The sequence below is a fragment of the Pseudophryne corroboree genome, chromosome 4 (genome assembly GCF_028390025.1).
Source record: "Pseudophryne corroboree isolate aPseCor3 chromosome 4, aPseCor3.hap2, whole genome shotgun sequence".
Classification (NCBI taxonomy): Eukaryota; Metazoa; Chordata; class Amphibia; order Anura; family Myobatrachidae; genus Pseudophryne; species Pseudophryne corroboree.
Window position 1 is genome coordinate 437,702,698 of NC_086447.1, and position 21,889 is coordinate 437,724,586.

At 47.3% G+C, this 21,889-nt stretch overlaps 1 protein-coding gene and 1 long non-coding RNA gene across 2 annotated transcripts in view; one reads left to right on the plus strand and one right to left on the minus strand.

The window, feature by feature from the left end:
* Positions 1 to 5,724, minus strand: part of LOC134909717 (uncharacterized) — a 40,109-nt gene extending 34,385 nt beyond the window's left edge. Inside the window, exons 1-2 of the long non-coding RNA XR_010176006.1 lie at positions 5,233 to 5,724; positions 3,357 to 3,496 (exon numbers count right to left, since the gene is read on the minus strand). This is a non-coding gene — a long non-coding RNA (uncharacterized LOC134909717). The remainder of the gene's footprint in view (positions 1 to 3,356; positions 3,497 to 5,232) is intronic.
* Positions 5,725 to 5,733: 9 nt separating this feature from the next.
* Positions 5,734 to 21,889, plus strand: part of LOC134909716 (cytochrome P450 3A9-like) — a 273,043-nt gene continuing 256,887 nt past the window's right edge. Inside the window, exon 1 of the mRNA XM_063916913.1 lies at positions 5,734 to 5,822. The gene's annotated coding sequence lies outside the window, so the exon portion shown is untranslated. The remainder of the gene's footprint in view (positions 5,823 to 21,889) is intronic.

Consider the following 21,889-nt stretch of genomic DNA (forward strand, 5'->3'; position numbering starts at 1 on the left):
TTACATTATCTCTTTGCTTCGATACTCCTCCAAGAGCTCACACCTTTAAAGTGAGGAGGATTATCTTATAACACCGAAAGCAATTTGATGTGTGTTCACATAATTGTTATCTTATATGTTTTATAATATGTCAATTTTATGACTATGGATTAAATATTTTAATTTAAGATTTCTTGTAACTAAATTCTTTTTTTGTCGGGTGATTTCTTTGGTGAGAGGGTTTCTCTATAGGCCCCAATCAGGAATCTCCTTAAGGGGAAAAGATTTCAAGAGAAGTCCCGCCCTTGAATCTGGAATCAATCAAATTTTGACCAGTTGTATCATTAGCGCACTCTGTATTTGTTGTCTATACATATATATATATATATATATATATATATATATATATATATATATTATAAATATATATATATATATTCATAATACAAATAGGTAATTTGCTGAAGTGCTAAATAATAAGCTTCAAAGCTGCCTTATCTGCCAATAATCATTACAGATATGTACATTATTTGTACACTGAATGACAAATGACACACTAAAGGGGGGTACTCACGGAGCGATCGTTGCTTAAAATCTAAGCAATCTGACTAGATTGCTTAGATTTTAAGCACGATTGCTCCGTGTGTAGCCCCCTCAGCGATAGCGATGCGCAGCCCCGCGCATCGCTATCGCTGCTGCTAGATTGGCCTGCATGCAGGCCATTAGAAATAGTATTCACAGCTAAATGGCCCTTATAGCATATGATAATATCTGGGTTGCATATGGCCATTTTACCTATACTATTATAACCATGTTATTGTACTTTCACTATTGGACAGACATTAACGTTAGGGTCGCAAATAAATAAGCACACTGCAGTAATTCTCATACAAATCTCTGAGTAACCGACCTGTCAGTTCTCTCCCTGAGCCATTTGTGAAGACATTCCATCAGATAAATGCCCTGCTCCTACCCTCTTATCTTGTGCAGCCTGGGGGAAGGTGAGAAAGCCAGAGACACGGGCCTGGACCCCAGCCAACACTTTATGTACCTACATGAATCTCTTCTCGCCTGGCAGACGCGATCTGTACTCCCAGCCACAGTCTGCCACCTATTCCCATGGCTGTGACAGGCAGAGCCACTACGTGTCAGGTAGATTTTATTGTGCTGTAAAACAAATAATCTCAGGTCTTGTTATTTGAGCACCAACATGTCAAGCCAGGAACATTAGATAGGCGATGCTCTTAGTAACACAGCTAGTGATATAATCCATGTACCTCATCCCTCACCATAGTGCATTAGGAATGGCATGTCAGCGTACTGTTTGGGTTACATAGTAAACCTTCTTATCTGTCTCTTTATCCCATGCAGTCCTAAGAGGGGTTCTGCTCTAGTAGCTCCCAGTTGTGTCTTGTGCTCTCCTTCTGTGTAGCGTTGTTTATAGTGATACATATGACTCTATGTTATACATACATATAAAGGTTATCAGTCAGGGCACATCAAAGTCACTAAAGTTCCCCTCCAAGGTATTCCAAGCCATATACTGTAGCTCTATAGCAGAGCCGGCCCTAGGTATAGGCAAACTAGGCAATTGCCTAGGGCATTTGACATGCCTAGGGGCATCAGCAGCTTCTGCTGATTAAAATGATATGCAGCATGCCTATATTCTGTGTGTAGCATTTCGTACGCAGATACAGCCACAGTCTCACACAGTATATAGGCATGCTGCATATCAGTTTAATCAGCAGAAGCTGCTTGTGCATCCTAGCCACATAGCAATGCAAATAAGATGCATTTTCATAAAAAATAGGCACCTGACGTTAGCAGAGCTGCCAGATGACTCACGCTGGGAACTACATGTGCCATTATGTGTATAAGGGCATTAATAATGTGCGGCATATGTGTAAGGCCATATGTGCACACTGTTCTTATTTAAATTACAGGGGGTAGGAAAACAAAAAAAAGGACTGCTATGGGTGGGGGGTGATGGTGCTGGGAAAGGGGTGCAGGGTCAGAGGCGGAACTAGCGGTGGTGCTAGGGGGCACCAGCCAAAATCTTGCCTAGGGCATCATATTGGTTAGGGCCGGCTCTGCTCTATAGCACACACTGGGTCTGTGTATTGTGCACAGGGTGATTGGCAGGAGTGGGGGCTGCTGAGGTGCCCCGTCTGTCACCTGTCAGAGTTATAGATGGGTTACACAGCAAGGTCAGCCTGCGGACAGGTACTAGTGCTGAGTATCCCATCATAGACCATGCATGCTGTTCTGCCTGAGCTGTCCTGTGCATGGACCTGCTGAGGTGTCATTAGCACCTACTTGTCATATCTCTCCCCAGGCCATTTGTGCAGCCTGCACGAGTCTGAGCAAGGGTGAATGCTAGCCCCCTTCTCTGTGCTACTCTGACCTGTCTATCGGGTAAGTAAATAATGGGCTGGCCTTGACCATAGGCTATATAAGCGCACAGGAGGCTGAGAGGACATGAATGCAGGAGAGCTGGTGACTATCAGTGACTATCAGTAGGAGGATGGAGCAGGCCGTGGTTGAGGACACTGATGTGCAAGGAGGACATGGTCCATCATCACTCGCACTAGACAGCTATCCCAATGGGAGCTTTCCCAATGGGATGTATTCGGGCCACCAGAGGAGCGGGCAGGAGAGGAGAGCACCGGTAATTACCCCGCTTCTGCAATGTGTTGCTTTACACTTGGGGCTTTTCAGTCCTTTATAACGTATTTATGAAATATAAGAAATCTGCATGTTCGTGGATTACTAGCAAAGGCCTTAATTGCTTGTAGCCGAAAACATAATAGTCATCTACAGCCCATGATAAATATCAGATGCAGAGTAGGCAGCCCTGTGGCCCTACTTCTTCTATGCAGCTAGCAGTTCTGGCATGCCTGATAGTCTTTGTATACTATTATGTCACACCTTTTATTGAACTGAATAAATAATTTAAGAGAAAGCAGGTGTCAAAGGAACTACTGCAAATGTTTGATGTATACATCAGCGAGTGATAGCTATGAGCTCTATGAACCTTTTGCACTTTTGTTGATGAGAACAATGCAAATAAAGGCAGGTAAGCATCCATGCAGAACCCTTTCCCATTGATCCCTTAACCATCGGGATTGGGTGAAAACTGGAGCGGTCTGCACCCCGGGCCGGCTCCCTACAATAAAATAATGCCATTCTGGAGCTTGTAATGCTAGTCCACATTCGGCCATTGTCCTGTCGGGGGTGGAGATTGGGGATGGGTCTGTGACAGATATTGATGCTTAGAAAAACATTGATATGTGTATAACTGAAAAAATAGCTATTCCCACCGAACAGTAGATTTTATGATGAAATAACAAATGACTGGTTAAAACAAACCACAATACCGCTTCACTTTTCCATTTTAAAATTATTTGCAGACCCCCTGTATTATTTTGGAGGCCCTGGATTCACAGCAGCTGCCGACAAGAGTCACCGAAAGGCTTGGTAAGCATCACCGCATTTGGTTTTCCAAATCAGATACACTCTGAAAATAGATGTTCGGGAAACATTTTCAGACTAATCAAATACAGTATAGCTTTTACAAAGGGGATAATCTTCTATATGTGGCTTTAATAGTATGTGGGGAAATTATATTATTACCTTATGCCTTATACCTGTGTTGTTAACAGAGTCTATTCATGAAGCGGTGAAAAGAGTGGAGAAGTGAGCCAGTGGAGAAGTTGCCCATGGCAACCAATCAACTGCTTCATATAAATTTATAGCATGCTCTTAATAAATGTTACCTCAACACTGATTGGTTGCCATGGGCAACTTCTCCACTGTTTTCACTAGTTCATGAATAGAGCACTCAAACATTCATACAATTCTTCCCTGTACAGTATGTTGATTCTTAGTTATTTACACATTGCTAGGCAAGGTTTTTGTTTATTTGTAGCATTTTTCAATAATTTGTCATATTTATTTATACTTAGATTAGATGTTTTATTATACAGTATATAGTAACAATCTTTCACTTTCCTATTATGATGCATTTTGTATTTGCCATTTGTAATTTTTTAATGGTTTATTTATGATTTAAAGTATAGTACAAAATACAATGGCAGAAACATCCAGATGAGAATGAGAAAACACTATATAGAGTCAGATGTGCATCTGGAGTTTATAATAGCAGTAGTACCAAAAACAATATTGTTAACAATGGAAGGTGATTGAATAATAATAAAATTATTATTATTATTATTATTATTATTATTATTATTATTATTATTATTATTATTATTATTATTATTATTATTATTATTATTATTATTATTATTATTCTTTAGTTGTATGGTGCCACAAGGGTTCCGCAGTTCCCTATTACAGAGTACATAAACAAATAATCAAAACAGAAAAACAGCAACTTACAGTTGAAGGCAATATAGGACAAGTACAGTGTAAATATAGCTACAGCAGCAGACGACACTGACATAAGTATCAGGTGGTGGAAGACTGCTGGATTTGGTGCAGTTGAAGATTATTAAAGTAAGAAAAATGATAATCACATGAGGGAAGAGGGCCCTACTTGTGAGAGCTATATAATAATACATTATATACATAATATATAATGATATATATAATAATAGTAATACATTACAAATAATTAGTTAGAATTAGCTACTGTGAAAAGAAAGTAGAGGAAGAGAAAGTATGAGCAGAAATGAAGAAGGGGGGCACTTGTATAGCGCTTTATAAAGGATGGAGCTTTACAGGGATCCCATATATATATATCTGCTACAATACAAGTAAACATAGTAGGGGGGGGGGGCAGGTTTATAAAAAAAACAAGAAAAGAAAGGATTTTACATATGGTACTATTATAAGTTTAGGAGAGTGCACACAAGCAGAGTATTTGTCATTTTTTACTTTGATACTGTAGAAATAAGGTTAAAACAAATGTTCAGGGGGCGTGGCTTGTGGCCTGACTGGGAGGACGTGTCCCTGGAGAGCTCCTGCCAGATTAAACCCTTTTAACCCCTTTCCACAGCCCTAACCCTGCCTGTCTCTCCCCTATACCTTCCAACAGCAGCCCTTACTAACTTGTGCATAGAGGGAGTGAGCTGCAGAGCCGGAGCACAGGCCTGTCCTGTGCTTGCGGGTTGCGGCCTTCCCCCAGTAGTGAAGCCGGGGCCTAAATTTGACGTCACCCCCGCCCGAGATCAGACGAATTCTGGGACGCCGCGCGCTGCTGCACGGCTTGCCCCGCTACATCCTCCTTACCTGGGGAGACCCGGAAGGGGAGCCGAGAAGAATACAAGTGCCCCTGGAGTTGCAGGGCCGGGGCTAAGCCGAGCGGCAGAGGTCCGGTGGCGGCGGCCATATTGGATGTGGCGTCGGGAGGAACATAGGCGCTGCACCGCTCAGAGCAGCCCGCTGGCAACGATATATCGCTGAGGGGGGCAGGCTGATAACGCTGGGGGGACAGGTGGAGCTCTAGACCCCTGATAGCATAGCTGTGAAGGCCCTTGGAGGAGCACCTTAAACTCTGCTGGCGGCGGCCATCTTGGAGGTGGCAGGATCAGCTTCTCTTCTCTGCTCTGTGCTGCCCCTGCTGGACTCGTGAGGAAACGAGCTCCCTATCTCAGCATGGAACCAAACCTGAATCCCAACCCTGCAGCTGCTGTTATTTATTTATTTCTTATACTACTTTTCACCTACCCACGGAACGGTGGGTTGTGAATCATGACGCTCTCCTGTGGACCCCTTTCACTGTTTTAAAAGATGAATGGGGGGGCGTGGCTAGGCTGCTGAAGGGGAAAGAAGTGCAGCCTGAGAGCTCCTGCAGGACACCTTACTAAAACCCCGTTTTGGTGCGTTTAAAATCACCCACCAGCTCCTACCCTTCTACCTTACTATATACAAGCCGGCTTGGAGTGTTCTGGGGGGATCCCGCGGAATCGGGGAGTGCTTCTCAGCGCTCCTGCGGGTTGCGGCCCTCTCCCCAGACTGAAGCCGGGACCTGGAGTGAACGCGGGCTCCGACCTGTGCTGCGGGGGCTGTGCTGATACCCTCCCCGGCGTCCTTAGATACCTGAGCGGGGCCTGCTATATACTTTCCTTGCGCTGATTGTTTTAGTAGACGCCCGTCGCTGTCAGCCCCTGGAGATCTGAGCGGCGGGGTCCGTGGCGGGAGCGGCCGCCATCTTGCTGGAACTCTGGGTGAGCGGCAGGACGGAGACACGCGGCACCTGACCGGGCGTCCTCCTTATCGACGCAGCGGCTCCTGGAGACCTGGATACCGAAGCACCTGACGGCCTGGACATCTGCGACGGGTGACTGGTGGGCTGGGACGGAGGCCAACGGCGGGGAGGTAAGAGGCGCCCTCTCAGACCCTCTCAGACCTACACTGGTCCCGACCTCTACCCCTGCGGACGCCCTCCCTTGTTGTCCCTTGCTGTACCCCGGCACGCATACCCCGATCCTCACATCCCCGCGCTCGGACATAGGCGGGAGAGAACCGCGGAATAGGCCGAGGCCCTCTCACCGGGCAGGAACCGGGGACTGGACTCTGACGCTGCACCCAGATGAAAGTGGGCGGCCCCCACGTTTCTCTATAGGCTTGTATACCTGTGCTCCCCTCTCGGTGCCCCTTTCTCGCCTCCGGAGCTTCTCTGCGCCATTGCGGTATATCAGGGCGGAACGAGTAAGGCCTCCGGACGGCAGTGCCGCTCGGGTACGCCGCGGGCGGTGAAGAGCCTAGTGCCCCACACAATCTCAGGATAGAGGGGCGGCCACACAGCTACTCGTGACCTCTCGCTAGGCCTAGTGAGACTAAACTGGGCTGGGACCTGGGCGTCCTCTATCCGCCTACAGACCACTGCGGCCTCCTGTTGACTGCCTGCCACCTTGACCCTCCTATAGTCTGCTGTAGTCCCCTCCGAACCGGGATTTATTTACAAAGCCTAACTAAGGCACAGTGCCTGACCTGCAGCCCTTGTGGCCCCGCGATAACCATTCTCCGGATAACCGCGGATGCCGGTGCGGCCTCCCCACCGGAGCTATGTGAATACCAACAACGGAACATGAATCACCGTGTTCTATATGATGCCATGCTGCAGTCCACAGCGCTTGCAGGAGCACGCCTGATGTATATTATGCTATAACAAGACCAAACCACGCAGAGGGGATAACGGGCTCTACTTCAGATAGGGATATGTCCTAAACGTTTTCTTCCTCGGGGCACCGCTCTGGACTCTGCTCTCTTCACTCAGACAAATGACAAGACGGCGCCGATCTGGCAACGCGTCAAAAGCTAAACCCGCGACTACACAAGCTGCAGCCTTTCATACTCTATTTGGCGCCCCTGTTCCTGACCCCGCCATCTCTACACCTCTCCCTGACTCCTCGCCGTCAACCATAAATGGAGGAGACCGAGGCCCCGCCCTCTCCGAAAAACCGACAAGCCGGGCCTGTGGGCAGAGACACTGCGGATATGACGGCAGTCCTCATACAACTACGCTCTCTTCCGACTCGCCAAGACATCCAACAAGATTTGTCTAATATGGAAAAAAGAATCCATGATTCCTTACAAGCGAGCCTATCCACCATCCAATCTGATCTCACGCAAGTAGCAAACAGAGTGGTCGACCTGGAGGATCACAGAGATGCAACGGACTCGAAACTCGCTGACCTCCACCATCTAGTATCTCGATACTCACGTACCACAACTGAAATGAGACGTAGGCTGGATGATATAGACAACAGAGGTAGACGGAACAATTTAAGAGTCAAAGGTTTACCTGAAGATGTACAGCCCCAGGCTCTAGTGACGACACTGACTACAATATTTAACAACCTCATTGGCGTCGATCCCAGCTCTCAGATAGAGTTTGATAGAGCACATCGGGCACTACGACCGAGAGGAGCACCCACGGAGCGGCCTAGAGATGTCATCTGCCGGTTGCACTACTTTCAAGTGAAAGAGACTATACTACAGAAATCAAGACAGACCCCGACCATAGATTTTAATGGCCACCACATACAGATTTTCCAGGACCCTACAGCAAAGGCGACTCCTCCATCCCCTCACGGAAGCTCTTCGGAAGAAGGATATCAGATTCCGCTGGGGCTTCCCTTTGAGCATACAAGTCACCCGAGATGGGAACAGACATGTTCTGGAGGACTATGATGGTGTCCCATCATTTTGTACCGCACTGGGTCTGCCGCTGATCTCACTGCCAAATTGGATGGACCCCCTGCAGCTTCCCACTCCAACACAGGCCCGCAGGGAGCCTTGGAAAACAGTGGGCACCTCCAGACGATGCAATCGGACTGGGAAACCTGACGAAGCATCGGGAATTTCTTGATTCCGTCGACCAGCCTAAATTGTGTTATCTTTTTCTTATTCTCCTGGTTACCCCACTGCATGATCACATTGATATTGTTATTGGTTGTTTAATGTGTGAGCTTCAACTGCCCTGTGAGCACATGCTTCTGTTATGATTCCCGTACTCCAGACCAGAGGAGATCTTATGGCAGGGGTCTGAGTACTGGGAAAATATGCTGGTTGTGGGAGCAGGAGAGCCTAGTAACCCCTGGCGCCCTAACTCCGTTGTCTCGCCCGTGTTATCAGAAATCCCCTGCGAGACTATGGTTGCTTGAGCCCATGGCAGCCGCGTTCGAAGGGCGGATTATGTCTGCCCAACCCCGATGCCCCCGCAGGTCTTAATGGGAGACAAAGGGAAATCCGAGACAGGGTGATAACAAGGGGCCCTCTGACTAAGCAACCAGGCCAGGGGTTACAAGCTAACTAACTTAAACAAAAGGTATGTGCGGACTAGCCGCCAGGGAAAAGGACAACCAAAGATCCACTGATCCGTTACTCCTATCCAGCACCGCTGGATACCAGAGTGAATCTGTGGGAGCGGAATCCTCCGCAAAAGCTCCAGAACACAAATAAACTAAATAATAAACAGTAAGCGGACAAGCCGCAACACACGGCTGCGCCGCGACTCACGAACACCACAAGATGTTAAAGGTGCTCGGTCAGACTCCAGGAATAGATGACAAACTTCCGAGTACAGGATCTCTGAGGACAGGAACAACCGGATTGAGCAGGACTGGAAACTCTCTGTAGCAGACACAGGCAAACAGGAAGCTATCACCGGCGTCTGTAAGAAGTCCTGAGGGTGCCTTTATTCAGGAACCCTCCAATCAAGATCCAGACAGGGTAATCTCAGGAAATGCCGTGCAGCTTGCATGCTGCACGGCCAGCACATAATAAAGTAATCAGGACAGACCCAGCAATGGGGAACGCGGCTGAACGTGGCGTCCCCGTTGCTAAGGTCAGAGCGGCTCCGTGCGCCCGGCGTCTAGCGTTGCCAGGGAGCCGGCGGCTGAACGCGCACGGCGTCCCTGGTTGCTAGGCGCCGGGCCGCACCGACGAGCGGACCCCGGCGCCTAACAGTACCCCCCCCTTGAGGAGGGGTCAAGGAACCCCTAAAGCCAGGTTTCTGAGGAAATTCTCGAAAAAATGCCCTTTTGAGCCTCGGGGCATGAAGGTCCTCATCCAGGACCCAAGACCTTTCCTCTGGCCCATAACCTCTCAGATGCACCAAAAAATAAAGCCGACCCCGGGACAACTTGGAATCGAGAACCTTCTCCACCAAGAACTCCTGCTGACCCTGTACATTTATTGGTGATCTCCCCTGAGATATTTTACGAGGAAATCTACTGGACGAAACATATGGTTTAAGCAATGAGCAATGGAAGGTATTTCCGATCCGTAAAGTTTTTGGTAAACGTAACCGGAAAGCAACTGGATTGACTTTTTTGATAATGAGAAATGGTCCAATAAATCTAGGACCCAATCTGGCTGAGGTTTGTCGAAGTTTAATGTTGCGAGTCGACAACCACACCCTGTCTCCTACTTTAAAAGTGCACGGCCGCCGGAACCTGTCAGAAAATCTTTTTTCCCGGAAAGCTGCTTTTCTGAGAGCCAGGTGCACTTTTTTCCAAATAAGTTTAAGATGAGAGGTCAGGGCCAGAGAGGAGACAGAGGAATGTTGAAAAAATGAATTAGCTCTGGGGTGAAAACCAAAAACTGCAAAAAATGGAGACACATTGGTGGAGGAATGACAGGCATTATTATAAGCAAACTCCGCCAATGGAAGAAACTCCGACCAGTCATTTTGGAGTTTGGCCGAGTACAAACGCAAATATTGTTTAAGGGATTGGTTAACTCGCTCAGTCTGTCCATTGGATTGGGGATGATAGCCGGAGGTTAATGATAATTTCATCTTTAACGAAGCACAAAAAGACTTCCAAAATTGTGCAATGAATTGTGGACCCCTGTCAGAAACAATATCAGTGGGTAAGCCATGGAGTCTGAAAACATGGCGGAGGAACAAGACTGCCAATCCCTGGGCAGATGGCAATCGGAGAAGAGCAATGAAATGGGCCATTTTGCTAAAACGGTCCACTACCACCCATATGACTCGGCATCCGGCTGACAGAGGGAGGTCCACCACAAAATCCATGGAGATATGCGACCATGGCCTAAGAGGAACATTCAAGGGCATAAGTTGACCTATAGGCAAAGAACGGGGAACTTTATGCTGTGCACAGACCTGACACGAAAAAACAAACTCTTTAATGTCTTTGGAAAGACCAGGCCACCATACTGAGCGGGAGACTAATTCCAAAGTCTTAGCGATTCCTGGATGCCCGGCAACTTTGCTATCATGAAACTCTGTCAAAACAGTTGCTCTCAAAAACTCAGGGACAAAAAGACGACCAGCAGGAGTATTTCCAGGAGCTTGATGTTGAAGCAGCTTTAACTGGGTAAATACATCCTGTGTGAGGCCTGCCTGAATGACTGAAGACGGAAGTATGGGAGTAACAGGACTGTTGTCTTGAACTGGAAGAAAACTGCGTGACAGGGCATCTGCCATAGTATTTTTGGAACCTGGCCTGAAGGTGATAATGAATTTGAAACGAGTAAAAAATAAAGCCCAACGAGCCTGCCGGGCATTCAGTCGTTTAGCTGATTCAATGTATTGAAGATTTTTGTGATCAGTCAAAACTGAAATGGTATGGGTCGCTCCTTCAAGCCAATGCCTCCACTCCTCGAAAGCCCATTTAATAGCCAGCAATTCCCGGTTACCAACATCGTAGTTGGATTCTGCAGATGAGAATTTCCTGGACATAAAGGCACAAGGATGTAATTCAAGGGAATCAGGATCCTTTTGAGAAAGGATAGCCCCTACTCCAACCTCCGAGGCATCAACCTCAACAATGAAAGGCAATTCTGGGTTGGGATGTCTAAGGACGGGGGCTGAGACAAAGGCTTGTTTCAAGGCCTGAAAAGATAACTCAGCTTCACGTGACCAATTGGTAGGATCTGCTCCCTTTTTAGTCAGTGCCACAATGGGAGCTATTAGGTCAGAGAAAGAGTGAATAAATCTTCTATAGTAGTTCGCAAACCCTAAAAAGCGCTGAATTGCTTTTAAGTTGGTGGGTTGCGCCCAACTAAGGATGGCTTGGAGCTTCTTTGGTTCCATACGGAATCCCCGAGGGGAAATAATGTACCCTAAAAAGGATACCTCCGTGACATGAAATTCACACTTCTCCAGCTTGGCATATAGGTGATTTTCACGTAATTTCTTTAGCACCTGACGCACCTGGGTAACATGTTGTTCTACAGAGTCAGAATATATCAAAATATCGTCTAAATAGACTACAACGAATCTTCCAAGAAACTCACGGAGTACATCGTTAATGAGATCCTGGAAAACTGCTGGAGCGTTAGACAGGCCGAATGGCATAACCAGATACTCATAGTGGCCTGATTGAGTACTGAATGCCGTTTTCCACTCATCCCCTGACTTGATTCTGATGAGGTTATATGCTCCTCTCAGGTCAATCTTAGAAAAAATCACAGCCGAACGTAGCTGATCAAAGAGGACAGAGATCAGCGGCAGAGGGTAAGTATTCTTTACTGAGATTTTATTCAAAGCTCTAAAGTCAATGCAGGGTCTGAGTGAACCATCCTTCTTCTCTACGAAGAAGAAACCTGCACTTAAAGGGGATTTAGATGGCCTGATAAATCCTTTCCCAAGGCTTTCTTTCACATACTCATTCATGGCCACAGTTTCAGGACCAGACAATGCATATAACCTTCCTTTAGGCAACGTGGCACCAGGAATTAACTCAATGGCACAATCATAAGGCCTATGGGGAGGCAAAATATCCGCATTGCCCTTGGAAAATACATCAATAAAATCCTGGTATTCCCCAGGAATAGGTGCGGGAACGGCGGCAGCTACTCGGATAGGAAGCGTAATACATTCTTTATTACAGATGGTACCCCATTGTAATATCTCCCCAGACTGCCAATCAATGATGGGATTATGAAAGACCAGCCAAGGGTGACCCAGAACCACAGGAACTGCTGGACAATGAGTAAGGAAAAACTCAATCTTTTCAGAATGCAGAGCTCCCACCGAGAGTAAAACAGGAGGTGTACATAGAGAAATAACCCCATTGGACAAGGGACTCCCATCTAAACCATGCATGGTGACACACCTACCCAAGGTTAACTGAGGAATTCCTAAGGCCTTGGCCCATGTTAAATCCATAAAGTTTCCTGCAGCTCCACTGTCCACAAAAGCAGAGACCGAGGAACAGAGGCTGCCAAAGGAAACTTTAGCAGGAACTAACAGTGAATTATTTGAGGAGATGAGCTGCAGACCAAAGTGAACCCCCTCACAACTCACTTGGTCAGAAAGTTTCCCGACTTGTTCGGACAACTACGGGCAAAATGTCCCTTACCTCCACAGTATAAACAAAGACCAGAATTTTGCCTCCTGGTTCTTTCTTCAGGAGACAATTTGGAGAGACCAATCTGCATAGGCTCCTCCATGTCTACAGGAATGGAAGGAACACAAGGAGTAGACCCGACAGATGCCCCTTTTTCAGCCCTCCGCTCTCTGAGCCGACGATCTATCTTAATAGAGAGCTCCATGAGTTTATCGAGAGTCTCAGGAGCGGGATACTGAAGGAGACTGTCTTTTAAAGATTCAGATAAGCCGAGGCGAAACTGACTGCGCAGGGCTGGGTCATTCCATCCACAGTCGTTCGACCAACGGCGAAACTCCGTACAATAATTCTCTGCGGGATTCCTACCCTGTCTAAGAGCACGCAACTGACTCTCCGCGGACGCCTCTCTATCAGGGTCATCATACAATAGCCCTAAAGATTTTAAAAAGGCGTCTACAGACGATAAGGCCGGATCGTCTGTCTTTAAACCAAAAGCCCAGGTCTGAGGATCCCCCTGAAGCAGAGAAATAATAATTCCAACCCGCTGAGCCTCCGTACCTGAGGAGACTGGTCTTAAACGAAAATAAAGTTTACAAGACTCTTTAAAATTAAAAAACTGTTTTCTATCCCCAGAAAAACGGTCAGGCAGATGCATTTTTGGTTCAGGGATGACCCTCGGGGAAGTCCGTAACAGATCTTCCTGTGACCTCACCCGGAGGGACAGATCCTGAACCATCTGAGTAAGTTCTTGAATCTGACTAACTAGAAGCTGGCCAGGATTTGGCCCAACACCGGCGGGATTCATAAGGCCGACAAATTTTCCCAACTGAATAAGTGAAAAAATTAACTCCTGTTAAGTTAAATCTTTTCTTTTGTCTGGCCGGTGATAATGTTATGATTCCCGTACTCCAGACCAGAGGAGATCTTATGGCAGAGGTCTGAGTACTGGGAAAATATGCTGGTTGTGGGAGCAGGAGAGCCTAGTAACCCCTGGCGCCCTAACTCCGTTGTCTCGCCCGTGTTATCAGAAATCCCCTGCGAGACTATGGTTGCTTGAGCCCATGGCAGCCGCGTTCGAAGGGCGGATTATGTCTGCCCAACCCCGATGCCCCCGCAGGTCTTAATGGGAGACAAAGGGAAATCCGAGACAGAGTGATAACAAGGGGCCCTCTGACTAAGCAACCAGGCCAGGGGTTACAAGCTAACTAACTTAAACAAAAGGTATGTGCGGACTAGCCGCCAGGGAAAAGGACAACCAAAGATCCCCTGATCCGTTACTCCTATCCAGCACCGCTGGATACCAGAGTGAATCTGTGGGAGCGGAATCCTCCGCAAAAGCTCCAGAACACAAATAAACTAAATAATAAACAGTAAGCGGACAAGCCGCAACACACGGCTACGCCGCGACTCACGAACACCACAAGATGTTAAAGGTGCTCGGTCAGACTCCAGGAATAGATGACAAACTTCCGAGTACAGGATCTCTGAGGACAGGAACAACCGGATTGAGCAGGACTGGAAACTCTCTGTAGCAGACACAGGCAAACAGGAAGCTATCACCGGCGTCTGTAAGAAGTCCTGAGGGTGCCTTTATTCAGGAACCCTCCAATCAAGATCCAGAAAGGGTAATCTCAGGAAATGCCGTGCAGCTTGCATGCTGCACGGCCAGCACATAATAAAGTAATCAGGACAGACCCAGCAACGGGGAACGCGGCTGAACGTGGCGTCCCCGTTGCTAAGGTCAGAGCGGCTCCGTGCGCCCGGCGTCTAGCGTTGCCAGGGAGCCGGCGGCTGAACGCGCACGGCGTCCCTGGTTGCTAGGCGCCGGGCCGCACCGACGAGCGGACCCCGGCGCCTAACAGCTTCTTTCTTAATGTTAGAAATTATTTACGTAATTAACATGGGCGATTGCTTGTAGGTGGTGCGGGATTAGGTGACAGAGTGGGGGGAGGAGGTTGTTTTGTTTCCTTCTACCCACTTCCTTACCGACCAGGATATATCCCTTGGGATTGTTACCTTACTTACTTACTAAAAATTGTTGAGCCCGATATCACCCTTTGAACCCACCTTCCTCTGCTGTATATTTTTTAGACCATGGGAAGCTTAATCTATACCCGTGGCTATCAATGCAGAGACAGCTACTATATGTTGTATATGTTTTCTTTTTCTTTTTTGTTTTTTGGGTTTTTCCCATCTCTTTCTATATGCTACAATTCCTATGTCTCCCTTTCCTTTCCTTCCTCATGTGTCCACCCGCCCTCCCCCCCCCCTGTGCCACTACCACTTTCAGCTATCTCATGATGCAACAATGTGTCAGAGTCATAGTCGAGATGTATCATTCAATAAGCCGATCCCTGCTTTCATTTCTATATGGCTAGCTTAAAAATTGATTCGTACAATGTAAAGGGTTTAAATATCCCTGAAAAGAGATCAGGCCTACTACATACCTTACATACTGATGGGGCGGAAGTTGTTTTCCTGCAGGAAACACATTTCAAGCAGGGGGTCTCCCCCGGCCTTTGCTCTCGTCATTTTCCCACTGGTTATTTTAACGACTACTCGGGGGCGAAGGCTAGGGGGGTTGCCATTCTTTTTGCCAAGCATTTGAGATTGCTGGATGTCTCCGTGACACTGATCGGTGACGGGAGAGGGATCCTGGTTAGAGCTTCCATAGCCCATCAGACATTCACCTTCGTAAACCTCTACCTTCCCAACCAGGGCCAAACCCGGTTCCTTAGAGAATCGTTGGAACTAATCGAGCAAAACATACTAGGTACTCTGGTAGTGGGTGGGGATCTTAATTGGGTCCTTGAACCTCGCTTGGATTCTTCCTCTGGGTCTCCACGAAATACTCTTAGAGAGTCCAGGAGATTTAGGACTGTTTTACATGATTTTCAATTGGTTGACGCCTGGCGTCTTCTGCACCCTGTAGATAAGGATTTTACCTTTTACTCACCCCCACATAACTCATATTCTCGAATAGACTACCTCTGTGTGAGCCATGCCCATCTAGATTTATTGGTCGATGCAACTATCGGCCAAATAACGATGTCAGACCATGCACCGATTACGCTAACCCTCATTCTCCGTCATCCCCCCCCCCCCAAACACTGGCGCTGGCGATTCAATGAACAACTCCTTCGAGATCCTGTTTATCGAGGCCAAATTGAGACAGCAATAGACGACTATGTCTCTTTGAACGCGACTGGAGATATATCTCCGGTTGTATTATGGGAAGCACACAAATGTGTGATTAGAGGCCAGTGCATACAAATGGGCTCACGTCTGCAAAAACAGAAAGCTGAACGTAGAAATGCCTTATTAGAGAAAATCAAAATACTAGAATTGACTCATAAATCCACGTTGACGTCGGATACTTATGTTGAACTCCAAACAGCGAGACAAGCCCTTAATAACTTACTTAGTGACGGTACCTGTAGGGCGTTCCGTAAATGTAGACATAAATATCATAGATGGGGAAATAAACCCGGTAAACTTCTAGCACGTGCTCTTAGAGCTCAGAGATCTTTGACATACATACCCAAGCTCACAGGTGCTGACGGGATAACCCGGGCCTCTGATACGGAGATAGCGGCGATCTTCCATACTTATTACTCAGCCTTATACAACTTGACCTCTGAGCAGACGACAACCGCACGCGCTGACCACAAACATAAAATACAGGAATTTTTGGATGAGATCTCTTTCCCGACTCTTCCATCGGACATTACTCGGGCACTAGATGACCCCTTTACTGGGGAAGAACTGATGGCTGCCCTAAAAGCGTCTCCCAATGGTAAAAGCCCGGGGCCGGATGGCTTCCCAGTCACATATTATAAGGCCTTCCAGGATAAACTCAGCCCCCTTCTCCTGCAAGCCTGCAATGCCATATCATCAATGGCTCCTTTTTCAAGCCAGTCCTTAAGCGCCCATATTACTGTCATTCCAAAAGACTCTAAAGACCCGACGCTCCCTTCTAGCTATAGGCCGATTTCGCTATTAAATGTAGATGTTAAGTTATTTGCAAAGCTCATGGCTAATCGCCTTAAGCCACTGCTACCAGATATAATCCACCCTGATCAAGTCGGCTTTGTTATATGCAGAGAGGCCAGAGATAATACTATTAGAGTCATCGATCTGATAGCTCACGCGCATATGACTGATACGCCTCTCATGCTCCTTTCCACAGACGCAGAAAAGGCCTTTGATCGGGTGGATTGGGATTTTATGGAGGCAGTACTTCGGTGATTGGGTCTGGGGGATGCTTTTCTACAAAAGATCCTCTCACTATATAGGGCCCCATCTGCTCGGGTCAGGGTGAATGGCGTCCTTTCTGAATCCATATCAATCTCTAACGGCACACGCCAGGGTTGCCCGCTGTCACCCTTAATCTTTGTTTTATGCATGGAGGCCTTGGCACGTGCGATTAGACGCAACCCTGACATTGCGGGACTGCGGGTGGGTAAAGCTGACCATCGCCTGGCCCTCTTTGCTGATGACTTATTGGCAGTCATAACGAACCCCCTGATCTCTCTACCCAACCTTGTGAAAGAATTCGCACGGTTCGGAGATATGTCGAATTTTAAAATCAATTATTCGAAATCCATGGCAATGAATGTCACGCTTCCATCTGCCACGGCATCCCTCTTATCGCAATCATTCCAATTCACATGGCAAAAATCCCATATTACATATCTAGGAATTCAGATTCCAGCGACACTTACCACTATGACTGCTATTAATCATACCCCTCTACTCCGTAAACTGAGACAGGAGATGAGGCACTGGCTCACACAGAGGTTCTCATGGCTAGGCCGTATAAATATAATAAAGATGAACATTCTTGCCAGGCTGTTATACCTTTTTCAAACCATTCCTTTGAAACTTTCCTCTCAATTTTTAGCTGAAGCACACAAGGCGATAAGCCACTTTATTTGGGGGGGCCGGAAACCTAGGTTCAAGCATAGCCATTTATCTAGACTGAAATCTCAAGGCGGACAACAACTGCCTATGATTTCCGCATACTACCATGCCACGTTACTGCATAGAGTGGTGGATTGGTCCCGTCCCATGCCACATAGAAAGCAGTGGGTTGAACTGGAATCGTCTTCTACCAATCTTAACCTACAGACAGTGCCCTGGCTTCCTAGATTTAGCCGCTCATCACATCCCACAGTGGGGCCTACTTTAGCCTTATGGCGGACGCTTCGCTACAAGATGGGAATTTCATCTAGACGAACATCCCTTAGGCCTATTTTCGACAACCCGTTGTTCCCCCCGGGAGAGTCCAATAAGATTGCTTCTAGATGGGAAGGGGCAGGTGTGACCAGGGTGGGTCACTTGCTTACACATGGTAAAATCAAAACGTTCTCTGAAATACAGAGCGCAGGCGATATTCTCGCTAAAGATTATTGGTTCTACCTTCAGGTACACCATTTTGTTACTTCACAACGAGAGGCGATTGTTATGATTCCCGTACTCCAGACCAGAGGAGATCTTTATGGCAGAGGTCTGAGTACTGGAAAGATATGCTGGTACGGGAGCAGGAAAGCCTAGTAACCCCTGGCGCCCTAACTCCGTTGTCTCGCCCGTGTTATCAGAAATCCCCTGCGAGACTATGGTTGTTTGAGCCCATGGCAGCCGCGTTCGAAGGGCGGATTATGTCTGCCCAACCCCGATGCCCCCTCAGGTCTTAATGGGAGACAAAGGGAAATCCGAGACAGGGTGATAACAAGGGGCCCTCTGACTAAGCAACCAGGCCAGGGGTTACAAGTTATCTAACTTAAACCAAAAGTATGTGCGGACAAACCGCCAGGGAAAAGGACAACCAAAGATCCACAGATCCGTTACTCCTATCCAGCACCGCTGGATACCAGAGTGGATTTGTGGGAGCGGAATCCTCCGCAAAAGCTCCAGAACACAATAAACTAAATAATAAATAATAAGCGGTCAAGCCGCAACACACGGCTACGCCGCGACTCACGAACACCACAGGATGTTAAAGGTGCTCGGTCGGACTCCAGGAATAGATGACAAATTCCGAGTACTGGATCACTGAGGACAGGAACAACCGGGTTGAGCAGGACTGGAAACTCTCTGTAACTGACACAGCAAACAGGAAGCTATCACCGGCGTCTGTGAGAAGTCCTGGGAGTGCTTTTAATTGGGAGCCCTCCAATCAGGATCCAGACAGGGTAATGATCAATCATGCCGTGCAGCTGCATGCTGCACGGCCAGGCTACCAAAACTGATTTATTTAGACCCAGCAACGGGGAACGCGGTCCGACAGTGGCGTCCCCGTTGCTAGGGTCAGAGCGGCTCTGTGCGCCCGGCGTCTAGCGTTGCTAGGGAGCCGGCGGCTGTCTGCCTGCGGCTTCCCTAGTTGCTAGGCGCCGGGCCGCACTGACGGGCGGACCCTCGGCGCCTAACAGTACCCCCCCCTTGAGGAGGGGTCAAGGAACCCCTAAGGCCAGGTTTCTGAGGAAATTCCCGAAAAAATGCCTTTTTGAGCCTCGGGGCATGGAGATCCTCATCCAGGACCCAGGACCTTTCCTCTGGACCATAACCTTTCCAATGTACCAAAAAATAAAGTCGACCCCGAGACAACCTGGAATCAAGAACCTTCTCCACCAAGAACTCCTGCTGACCCTGTACATCTATTGGTGATTTCCCCTGAGAGATCTTGCGAGGAAATCTACTGGACGAAACATAGGGTTTTAACAAGGAGCAATGGAAGGTATTTCCGATCCGTAAAGTTTTTGGTAAACGTAACCGGAAAGCCACTGGATTGACTTTTTTGATAATATGAAATGGTCCAATAAATTTAGGACCCAATCTGGCTGAGGTTTGTCGAAGTTTAATGTTGCGAGTCGACAACCATACCCTATCTCCAACTTTAAAAGTGCACGGCCGCCGGAGCCTGTCAGAAAAATTTTTCTCCCGAAATGCCGCTTTTCTGAGAGCCAGGTGCACTTTTCTCCAAATGAGTTTGAGATGAGAGGTCAAGGTCAGCGAGGAGACAGAGGAATGTTGAAAAAAGGAATTAGCTCTGGGGTGAAAACCAAAAACTGTAAAAAATGGAGATACATTGGTGGAGGAATGACAGGCATTGTTGTAAGCAAACTCTGCAAACGGAAGAAACTCAGACCAGTCATTTTGGAGTTTGGCCGAGTACAAACGCAAATATTGTTTTAATGATTGATTAACTCGCTCAGTCTGCCCGTTGGATTGGGGATGGTAGCCAGACGTTAAAGATAATTTCATCTTTAATGAGGCACAAAAAGACTTCCAAAACTGTGCAATGAATTGTGGACCCCGATCAGAAACAATATCAGTGGGTAACCCATGGAGTCTGAAAACATGGCGGAGGAACAAGACTGCCAATCCCTGGGCAGATGGCAATCTGGGAAGAGCAATGAAATGGGCCATTTTGCTAAAACGGTCCACTACCACCCATATGACTCGGCATCCGGCTGACAGAGGGAGGTCCACCACAAAATCCATGGAAATATGAGACCATGGCCTAAGAGGAACATTCAAGGGCATAAGTTGACCGATAGGCAAGGAACGGGGAACCTTATGCTGTGCACAGACCTGACAAGAAAAAACAAACTCCTTAATGTCTTTGGAAAGACCAGGCCACCATACCGAGCGGGAAACTAATTCAAAAGTTTTAGCAATCCCCGGATGCACGGCAACCTTGCTATCATGAAACTCCGTCAAAACCGTTGCTCTCAAAAACTCGGGGACATAAAGACGACCAGCAGGAGTATTTCCAGGAGCTTGATGTTGAAGCTGCTTTAACTGGGTAAATAAATCTTGTGTGAGACCTGCCCGAATGACTGAAGACGGAAGTATGGGGGTAACAGGACTGTTGTCTTGAACTGGAAGAAAACTGCGTGACAGGGCATCTGCCTTGGTATTCTTGGAACCTGGCCTGAAAGTGATAATGAACTTGAAACGAGTAAAAAATAAAGCCCACCGAGCTTGCCGGGCATTCAGCCGTTTAGCTGATTCAATGTATTGAAGATTTTTGTGGTCAGTCAAAACTGAAATGGTATGAGTGGCTCCTTCAAGCCAATGCCTCCACTCCTCGAAAGCCCATTTAATAGCCAGTAATTCCCGGTTACCAACATCGTAGTTGGATTCAGCAGATGAGAATTTCCTGGACATAAAGGCACAAGGATGTAATTCCAGGGAATCCGGATCCTTCTGAGATAGGATAGCCCCTACTCCAACCTCCGAGGCATCAACCTCAACAATGAAAGGCAATTCTGGGTTGGGATGTCTGAGGACCGGGGCTGAGACAAAGGCTTGTTTCAAGGCCTGAAAAGATAACTCCGCTTCACGTGACCAGTTGGTAGGATCTGCTCCCTTTTTAGTCAGTGCCACAATGGGAGCAACTAGGTCAGAGAAGGAGTGAATAAATCTTCTATAGTAATTCGCAAACCCTAAAAAGCGCTGAATTGCTTTTAAATTGGTGGGTTGCGCCCAACTAAGGATGGCTTGGAGCTTCTTTGGTTCCATACAGAATCCCCGAGGGGAAATAATGTACCCTAAAAAGGATACCTCCGTGACATGAAATTCACACTTCTCCAGCTTGGCATATAGGTGATTTTCACGTAATTTTTCTAGAACCTGACGCACCTGGGTAACATGTTGTTCAATGGAGTCAGAATATATCAAAATATCGTCTAAGTAGACTACAACGAATCTTCCAAGAAATTCACGGAGCACATCGTTAATGAGATCCTGGAAAACTGCCGGAGCGTTGGACAGGCCGAATGGCATAACCAGATACTCATAGTGGCCTGATTGAGTACTGAATGCCGTTTTCCACTCATCCCCTGACTTGATTCTGATGAGGTTATATGCTCCTCTCAGGTCAATCTTAGAAAAAATCACAGCCGAACGTAGCTGATCAAAGAGGACAGAAATCAGCGGCAAAGGGTAAGTATTCTTCACTGAGATTTTATTCAAGGCTCTAAAGTCAATGCAAGGTCTGAGTGATCCATCCTTCTTCTCCACGAAGAAGAAGCCTGCACTTAAAGGGGATTTAGATGGCCTGATAAATCCTTTCCCTAGGCTTTCTTTAACATACTCATTCATGGCCACAGTTT